The sequence below is a fragment of the Trachypithecus francoisi genome, unplaced genomic scaffold (genome assembly GCF_009764315.1).
Source record: "Trachypithecus francoisi isolate TF-2019V2 unplaced genomic scaffold, Tfra_2.0 Lachesis_group6, whole genome shotgun sequence".
Classification (NCBI taxonomy): domain Eukaryota; kingdom Metazoa; phylum Chordata; class Mammalia; order Primates; family Cercopithecidae; genus Trachypithecus; species Trachypithecus francoisi.
Genome location: NW_022681471.1, coordinates 25,130,465 through 25,140,554, shown reverse-complemented (window position 1 = coordinate 25,140,554; position 10,090 = coordinate 25,130,465). Strand labels below are relative to the sequence as shown.

Sequence of the window (10,090 nt, the reverse complement as noted above, 5' to 3'; positions counted from 1 at the left end):
TTCCTTTCTGGGGTGTATTCTGGATATAGTGCTGTAAATGCACACATTTTAAATGTTGTGCTAAACAGCAATTTTGTCAGGAATAGCCAAGAAATAAACTCCTGGGTGAGTGGAAGGTCTGGGAACATCTGTTCAGGGAAAATAATTAAGCATATTGTTTGAAGGAGCTTGCGAGTATAAAATAGATTTGGAGGCTTATTTGTCTACATTGTTTATGAGTTTTAATTTCTCAAATTTCATGCTGATTTTGTAACATATTGCCTGATAAGGGAATTAGAAAGAAAAGCAGTATGGTACCGGTTGTTCCTTTCCATGTTTAGGGCTTCCTTCAGGGTCTCTTGTAAGGCAGGCCTGGTGGTGACAAAATCTCTAAGCATTTGCTTATCTGTAAAGGATTTTATTTCTCCTTCACTGATGAAACTTAGTTGGCTGGATATGAAATTCTGGGTTTAAAATTCTTTTCTTTAAGAATGTTGAATATTGGCCCCCACTCTCTTCTGGCTTGTAGAGTTTCTGCCGAGAGGTCTGCTGTTGGTGCTGATGAGTTGATGGGTGCAGCACACCAACATGGCACAAGTATACATATGTAACAAACCTGCACGTTATGCACATGTACCCTAGAACTTAAAGTATAATAAAAAAAATAAAATAAATAAAAAAAAAAAAGAAAAGCAAGGGTACCGGATAATGCTTCTTTCATCCCAGCTAAAGGCATGCTCCTGAGTTTTCTCAAATATCACTTCTCCAGTAAAGCCTCCTCTGGCCTTTCATCCAGCCGTATTAGGTTGGAGCTCCATGGAATCTCACAACCCCTCACTCTTTTCCTCAGAGTGCACATCGCGCTTACAATAAATAACAAATAGGCTGGGCGTATTGGCTCATGCCTGTAATCCCAGCACTTTGGGAGACTGAGGTGGGCAGATCACTTGAAGTCAGGAGTTCGAGACCAGCCTGGCCAACATGGTGAAACTCCGTCTCTACTAAAAAACAAAACAAAACAAAACAAAAATTAGTGTGGTGTGGTGGCACATGCCTGTAATTCCAGCTACTCAGGAGGCTGAGGCAAGAGGATCACTTGAACCCCAGAGGCGGAGGTTGCAGTGACCCAAGATTGCACTACTGCACTCCAGACTGGGTAACAGAGCAAGACCCTGTCTCAGAAACAACAACAACAACAACAACAACAACAACAACACCAAATTGTGTAATTGTTAGTTTAGTGCTTTTTTTTTCCTTCTAGATGGTATATTCTGTGAGGACAGGGACTGTGTCCATCTTAGTCACTGCTTACCAGGGACTCCTAGCTCAGAACCTGGCACATAGTGTCAGTTGATATTTCTGAATTAATTTCATTTTCCCACCCATCCTTTATCTGAACTAGCTGAATGGGTTTCTATTTCTCGCAAACAAGAAAGTTAAGAAGAATTTGCTGGATGCAGAGGCTCATGCCTGTCATCCCAGTGCTTTGAGAGCCTGAGGTGGGAGGATTTCTTGAGCCTAAGAGTTCAAGACGAGCTTGGGCAACATGGCAAGAATCCTGTCTCTACAAAAAAATGACAAAATTAGCCAGGCATGGTGGTGTGTGCCCGTGGTCTCAGCTACTCAGGAGGCTGAGGTGGGAGGAATGCTTAAGCCCCGGAGGTCAAGGCTGCAGTGTGCTGTGATTCGCCACTGCACTCCAACCTAGGTGACAGACCAAGACCATGTTCCACTAAATAAATAAATAAATAAATAAATAATAAATTTATTTATTTATATTTATTTAACTTTTATTTTTTATTATTATACTTTAAGTTCTAGGGTACATGTGCACAATGTGCAGGTTTGTTACATATGTACACATGTGCCACGTTGGTGTGCTGCACCCATTAACTCGTCATTTACATTAGGTATATCTCCTAATGCTATCCCACCCCCCTACCCCCTCCCCACAATAGGCCCCAGTGTGTGATGTTTCCTTCCTGTGTCCAAGTGATCTCATTGTTCAATTCCCACCTATGAGTGAGAACATGCAGTGTTTGGTTTTCCGTTCTTGCGGTAGTTTGCTGAGAATGATGGTTTCCAGCTGCATCCATGTCCCTACAAAGGACACAAACTCATCCTTTTTTATGGCTGCATAGTATTCCACGGTGTATATGTGCCACATTTTCTTAATCCAGTCTGTCATGATGGACATTTGGGTTGATTCCAAGTCTTTGCTATTGTGATAGTGCTGCAATAAACATATGTGTGCATGTGTCTTTATAGCAGCATGACTTATAATCCTTTGGGTATATCCCAGTAATGGGATGGTGGGGTCAAATGGTATTTCTAGTTCTAGATCCTTGAGGAATCACCACACTGTTGTCCACAATGGTTGAACTAGTTTACACTCCCACCAACAGTGTAAAAGTGTTCCTATTTCTCCACATCCTCTCCAGCACCTGTTGTTTCCTGATTTTTAATGATTGCCATTCTAACTGGTGTGAGATGGTATCTCATTGTGGTTTTGATTTGCATTTCTCTGATGGCCAGTGATGATGAGCATTTTTTCATGTGTCTGTTGGCTGTATGAATGTCTTCTTTTGAGAAATGTCTGTTCATATCCTTTGCCCACTTTTTGATGGGGTCATTGTTTTTTTCTTGTAAATTTGTTTGAGTTCTTTGTAGGTTCTGGATATTAGCGCTTTGTCAGATGAGTAGATTGCAAAAATTTTCTCCCATTCTGTAGGTTGCCTGTTCACTTGATGGTAGTTTCTTTTGCTGTGCAGAAGCTCTTTAGTTTAAGTAGATCCCATTTGTCAATTTTGGCTTTTGTTGCCACTGCTTTTGGTGTTTTAGACATGAAGTCCTTGCCCATGCCTATGTCCTGAATGGTATTACCTAGGTTTTCTTCTAGGGTTTTATGGTTTTAGGTCTAACATTTAAGTCTCTAATCCATCTTGAATTAATTTTGTATAAGGAGTAAGGAAAGGATCCAGTTTCAGCTTTCTACTTATGGCTAGCCAGTTTTCCCAGTACCATTTATTAAATAGGGAATCCTTTCCCCATTTCTTGTTTTTGTCAGGTTTGTCAAAGATCATATGGTTGTAGATGTGCGATATTATTTCTGAGGGCTCTGTTCTGCTCCATTGGTCTATATCTCTGTTTTGGTACCAGTACCATGCTGTTTTGGTTACTGTAGCCTTGTAGTATAGTTTGAAGTCAGGTAGCCTGATGCCTCCAGCTTTGTTCTTTTGGCTTAGGATTGTCTTGGCAATGAGGGGTCTTTTTTGGTTCCATATGAACTTTAAAACAGTTTATTTCCAATTCTGTGAAGAAAGTCATTGGTAGCTTAATGGGGATGGCATTGAATCTATAAATTACCATGGGCAGTATGGTCTTTCTCACAATATTGATTCTTCCTATCCATGAGCATGGTATGTTCTTCCATTTGTTGTGTCCTCTTTTATTTCACTGAGCAGTGGTTTGTAGTTCTCCTTTAAGAGGTCCTTTACATCCCTTGTAAGTTGGATTCCTAGGTATTTTATTCTCTTTGAAGCTGTTGTGAATGGGGGTTCATTCATAATTTGGCTCTCTGTTTGTCTGTTACTGGTGTAGAAGAATGCTTGTGATTTTTGCACATTGATTTTGTACCCTGAGACTTTGCTGAAGTTGCTTATCAGCTTAAGGAGATTTTGGGCTGAGACAATGGGGTTTTCTAAATATACAATCATGTCATCTGCAAACAGGGACAGTTTGACTTCTTCTTTTCCTAACTGAATACTCTTTATTTCTTTCTCTTGCCTGATTGCCCTAGCCAGAACTTCCAACATCATGTTGAATAGGAGTGGTGAGAGAGGGCATCCCTGTCTTGTGCCAGTTTTCAAAGGGAGTGCTTCCAGTTTTTGCCCATTCAATATGATATTGGCTGTGGGTTTGTCATAACAAAATTGATAGACCACTAGCAAGACTATAAAGAAGAAAAGAGAGAAGAATCAAATAGACGCAATAAAAAATGATAAAGGGGATATCACCACTGACCCCACAGAAATACAAACTACCATCAGAGAATACTATAAACACTTCTACACAAATAAACTAGAAAACCTAGAAGAAATGGATAAATTCCTGGACACTTACACTCTCCAAGACTAAAGCAGGAAGAAATTGAATCTGTGAATAGACCAATAGCAGGCTCTGAAATTGAGGCTATAATTAATAGCCTACCAATCAAAAAAAGTCCAGGACCAGACGGATTCACAGCCGAATTATACCAGAGGTACAAGGAGGAGCTGGTACCATTCCTTCTGAAACTATTCCAATCAATAGAAAAAGGGGGAATCCTCCCTGACTCATTTTATGAAGCCAACATCATGCTGATACCAAAGCCCGGCAGAGACACAAGAAAAAAAGAGAATTTAGACCAATATCCCTGATGAACATACATGCAAAATCCTCTATAAAATACTGGCAAACCGAATCCAGCAGTACATCAAAAAACTTACCCACCATGATCAAGTGGGCTTCATTCCTGGGATGCAAGGCTGGTTCAACATATGCAAATCAATAAAAGTAATCCAGCATATAAACAGAGCCAAAGACAAAAACCACATGATTATCTCAATAGATGCAGAAATGGCCTTTGACAAAATTCAACAGCCCTTCATGCTAAAACTCTCAATAAATTCGGTATTGGTGGAACGTATCTCAAAATAAATTTATTGTTTTAGCAAAAAGAAGGATGTAAAGGATTAAAGAAAACTCAAAGTCTCTGGGAAAGCTTAGCACAGGTTTCTTTTCAAGAGTTTATTTGCCAAGGCATTCATCGTGTTTGTAACACTAAGGGCCTACATTTCAGACTCTGAGTGCTTGCACAACTAGATCTGCTCCCTCTTCTCAGCCTCAGGGTAAAATGTTGCACTACTCCTTCTTTCCTCACCTCCATTCTAGTTTCATTTTTAGGTTGCCAATCTGACCTTTAGTTTTTTTTTTTTTTCTTTTCTTTTAAATGAGGCACTAAATGCAAAGAGAAAGTAGGTATTTTCCCCAGATGTTATTTTACCGAAGTGAGACAACATCATTTCTTAGATTTTCTGTAGTTAGGGACCTGAGAGCAGTTCAAAGTCCCCATTCCTCATACACATACCAGAATGTAATTTATCCTTATCTCACGGCCATTTTTCTTGGAAAAGTTAATTTGTGGTGTTGAAAAGGGAATATTGCTTATGCTCTGTCCATGAAACTGAAGGGCTTAGCAAACACCAGACTTCTGAACACAGGATTTAATAATTATCTCCCCCAAATGAGGTCTTTGTTCCCATTTAGTTCAGAGTTTAACAAATGCATTCAATTCCCTTCTCACCCAACACCTATAGTATTCAGGCAGAACTTCAAAGCCCTTAGCCAGGGCTATTATAAAGCAAAGCCCTGTGATAGGTGGGAGGCTGCACTAGAAACTAAGATCCCCACTCACAAGGCAATATTTCAAGGATTGCACAATCTCAAGAGCGAAGCATTTCCTGAGAACACTTTTTTTAAAACATTGATTACTCCTCTATGCTGATTACATTGGCAATATATTTTAATATACAAGAAGACATTACTTTTCTACCTCCATTCCAGGAATGGTGGCTACTCCTAGTTCTCTTTTGATCTTAGTGGTAAGATGCCACATCGCCTCCTCCAGGAAGCCTTACTCTACCCCCACCAGTCCTGTGCCCTCCTCTGTGCTCCTACTGCAGCCTCAGCAGGCCCCACAGAACACTTGACCCTTCACTCCCTTTTTCCTGTTTCCCTCTAACTGAGAGCCCCTGAGAGTAAAACCACATCCTTTTCATTCAATCAATTCTGCCCTATCTTGCCTCTGGGCCTTCACTCCTAATTATCCTTCAGAGCTTTGCTTCAAGCACCTGCCTCCTGTGTGAAGCCTTTCACAACACTTTCCCATGTTCCCCTACCATGGGCTATAATCCCACAGCCATGGGGCCCACTGGATTTACTATAATCTATTTGCTAGAGTGCCTCCAGTAGTGTGCTAATAAATGTTTAATAACTGATTTTATGAAAGGAAAAAAGAAAACATTCCAAGTTTATAGTGATTGCCAATTTCCACTGTGTAAATATTCCCACCATGACCAATTTCAAGCTACCAACGTGAGGTCATGCATTGATTTGGGTGGAAATGCCCAGTAGTACGACATTATACAGCATTTCCATCAGACTGCTACAATAGCTATAGATCACCTCAAGAACCTATATAATAAGCAATGGCAGTAAAATAATTAGGAAGTGATACATTTTGAGTGTTTCTTACCTTTGTTTGAAATATATTTTAATGCAGGCTTATAGAATTTTATTTTTAATAAGTGTGTGTTTAACGACTGACTGGCAAACATTCTAAACATCTATCATCTCTCATGAGTCAGTAGCAATGGGCTCCAGCACATCACTGTTTGTCTTTCTAACTAGACTGTGAACTTGAGAACTGGGACTGGGACTGTGCTGCTCATGGCACCTCCAACACCTAACACAGAGGAGGCACTGAGTAATGTGGAGGCAGCCAGGCATACCCATCCTTTGTCCTCACTTTAAAAGGAGTTAAGAGAAAGTTCAGTGTGCTGTTTAACCACAAAGGCCACATGGCAAATGCTCTAGAGGAAGCCATACCAACCTCAGCTAAGAACAAGGTCAGATCACAGTCATATATAGTACTTTATTGCCAACTTCCTACATGTTAAGCTAATGTGCCACTCCCTATTGAGAAACAAACAAGGCTCTGCTAAGTGTTTTATCCTTTCCTTGAGGGGTTAGCACCAGCTTTCTTCCTAAAGAAGCAAGCCAAGATTGCACAGGTCTGATCTTAATGCCAAATTCACACCAAATCCCATATGGCAAAAGAGAATTCTTGCCTTTCTAAGCCTTAGTCAGTGACCCAATTATTTCAAGATCCATTGGCGTTCACTGAATTCCAGCCCAACAGGAAAATTTAGACATTTCTCTGTGGTTTCTTATAATGGTTTTGACTACCCTAGAGCACCAGGCCAGCCACCAGCAGGATAGAATGACAGGAATAGTCAGTGTGTTAGAGGTCAAATCCCTAAGCCTACCTCTTAACTACTTGTGGAACTCTCTAGAAATGAACTTTTCATAATCATAGCAGTGGTTAACATGCCATGAGTGCTATTTACCTGTGTGCCAAGCACTGTGTTAGACCATCCTCATAGACTAATTAATGAGGCCTCACATAAAGTCCTCAAGCAGCAGCACCCTCATTTAAATTGTCAGTTTTCTGGGCCTGTTGCCAATCCAGTAAGACCACACTGTAGCTGGGATAAGCACTTCATTAAGCACCAAAATAATGCCATGGTTCTCTAAGGAATCATAGTTGTGGGGGAAAGTCTCCCTTCAGTGACTACTTTTCCTTTTTGCCAATATGATGCCATACAAACTGGCAGGAGATGTGAGTTCCTCAATGAGCATGTCAAAGTCACTTGAATCGCTCCATTGAGAAGCATGGCAAAAAGCGATTCTGTGGGCTTAGCTTTGCCCTTGTCTGACATCCGTTCAGGGAGTTAAAATTCGTTGGCTTTTCAGGGCAGTGGGTGACATTACCCATGGTCCTCTACAGATCTTCAATAAGTTGACATTTCAAATCATTTGAATAAATCAAAGTGACAGAGGCACCTTAAGTTGCTGAGTTGGGGAGATGATTATAGAGAGCGAAAGACACATTTTCATTTTATTGCTGATGAGCAAAATAAGTAAAAATTGAAAAGGAAGTGGGATGCTTTGTGGGAGGAACCTTCTCAGGAAGAGGACTGCAAGTGGTATCTCTGTCTTGCCAGAGATAAACTGGTGCAGAAACGTTTCCAAACTATTCATCATGTGCACCCTAAAAACCCGATATGTAGAATTCACACTATCCCTGAAAGCAAGAGAGTCCTGATTTAGTAAATCTTAACCCTGGAATACAAGCTTTCAGTGTCACTTGGAGAAGTGAATCCAGTTTCCCTTAAGTGAAACTTGAGCCTGGGTCCCTCGTAGCTATTGACCCTTACCTTCTCCTGCAAAAGACCACTGGTGAAAACACAAGCTTAGTTGCTCTTCTATTTGTGCACAGAAATAGCCTAACTCTGCTTTCAAGCTGCTTTGTTCAAAATGTGCTAAGGATTTATTGAGTGAATAAAAAAAGCAAGCAAGCAAGCAAACAAACAAAACTTTATTTATTTTTTCTTATTTCTCTAGAAAACCGGTAAACAAACAAAACTTTAAATCAGACTGCAATTTAGGTCAAAAGTTAGAAAATATATTTGCAGTGCCTAGTTCAGAAGATCTTTTTCACGCTAATCTACTGCTAATTATAAAATAGGTGATAGCAAGCATTGTGAAGAGCTTAAAAGGAGGGGGTGGGGGCGGTGCTACTTCATAATTTAGTCACCCTTGATTGGAAAGTGGGCGTTTTAAGATTTGGCACCAAACCCAGCGAGTCACTCTGTAGCATGAGTTCCTCTCACTTTGGACTTTCAGTTTGGACACAGAAAGAACAGGGCAAAACTTAAAGCCGGAAGGGATGATTTTTAAAGACCAAGCTGCAAATAAGGATAGGTTTTTAAAGAGCAAGCTGCAAATAGAGGTGGAATAATGAGAATAAGTTCTGTAAGGCCTGAGGGGAAGGAAACACATGGAGGTGGTTAGCTCCATGCCCCCCAAAAAATGCTCTCGAAGAAGCCTTACGATCCTGAGTATAAGAGGAAGGTGGGGGGAGCACTAAACCATTCTAAGACCAAGTTATAACATTGACAATGCTGACTCCCTACAACCAAGTCAGGGGAAGTATGTTTGGAGTCTAGGAAGCACAGTCATGTGTTGCATAATGATGAGGGTACATTCTGAAAAATGTGTCGTTAAGTGATTTTGCTGTGTGAACATCACAGAGTGCACTTACACAAACATAGATGGGATAGCCTACTACACACCCAGGCTATATGGTGTGGCCTATTGCTCCTAGGCTACGAACCTGAACAGCATGTTGCTATACTGAATACTGTAAGCAATGCGAACATAATGGTAAGTATTTATGTATCGAACATATCTAAATATAGAAAAGGCACAGTAAAAATACAGTATAAAAGATTTTAAAAAATGATATACCTGTATAAGGCGCTTACCATGAATGGAGCTTGTAAGACTAGAAGTTGCTCTGGTTGAGTCAGTGAGTGGGTGGTGAGTAAATGTGAAGGTCTAGGACATCACTCCATGCTACTGTAGACTTTACAACACTGTACACTTAGGCTATACTACATTTATAAAAAATATTTTTTCTTGGCCGGACATGGTGGCTCACGCCTATAATCCCAACACTTTGGGAGGCTGAGGTGGATGGGTCGCTTGAGTTCTGGAGTTTCAGACCAGCCTGGGCAATACACCATTGCTACAAAAAATTTAAAAATTAGCTGGAGGCACACACCTGTAGTCCCAGCTACTTGACAGGCTGAGGTGGGAGGACCACTTGAGCCCAGGAGTTCAAGGCTGCAGTGAGCCATGATTGTATCATTGCACTCCAGCTTGGGTGACTGAGCAAGACTCTGTCTCAAAAAACGCATATTTTTTCTTTCTTCAATAACTAATTAACCTTATCTTACTATAATTTTTTAACTTTATAAATTTTTAATTTTTTTACCTGTTTCACTCTTTTGTAATAACACTAAACACACATTGTACAGCTGTACAAAAATATTTTCATCATGTATATCCTTATTCTCTAAGCTTATCTACTTTTACAATTTTAATTTTTATTATTTTTACTTATTTTTAGTTTTTTTAATGGAACACATCAAAATTTGTGTGTCATTCTTGCACAGGAGCCATGTTACTACTCTCTGTATCATTCCAATTTTAGTATGTGGGCTGCCAAAGCAAGCACAGTTTTGAAACTTTTTTGTTAATTCTAAGACCAAACACACACATTAGCCTAGGCCTACACAGAGTCAGGATCATCAGTATCATAGTCTTCCATCTCCACATCTCGTCCCCCTCTGGAAGGTCTTCAGGGGCAGTAACATTCACGAAGCTGTCATCTCCTACGCTAACAATTTTTTCTTCTGGAATACCTCCTGAAGGACCTGCCTTC

At 40.3% G+C, this 10,090-nt stretch overlaps 1 non-coding gene across 1 annotated transcript; it reads right to left on the bottom strand.

Moving 5' to 3' along the window:
- Window positions 1–9,777: 9,777 nt before the first annotated feature.
- On the bottom strand, window positions 9,778–9,883 carry LOC117078622. Its single transcript, XR_004435067.1, has one exon. It is a non-coding gene; the product is annotated as a U6 spliceosomal RNA (small nuclear RNA).
- Between the last annotated feature and the right edge of the window lie 207 nt (window positions 9,884–10,090).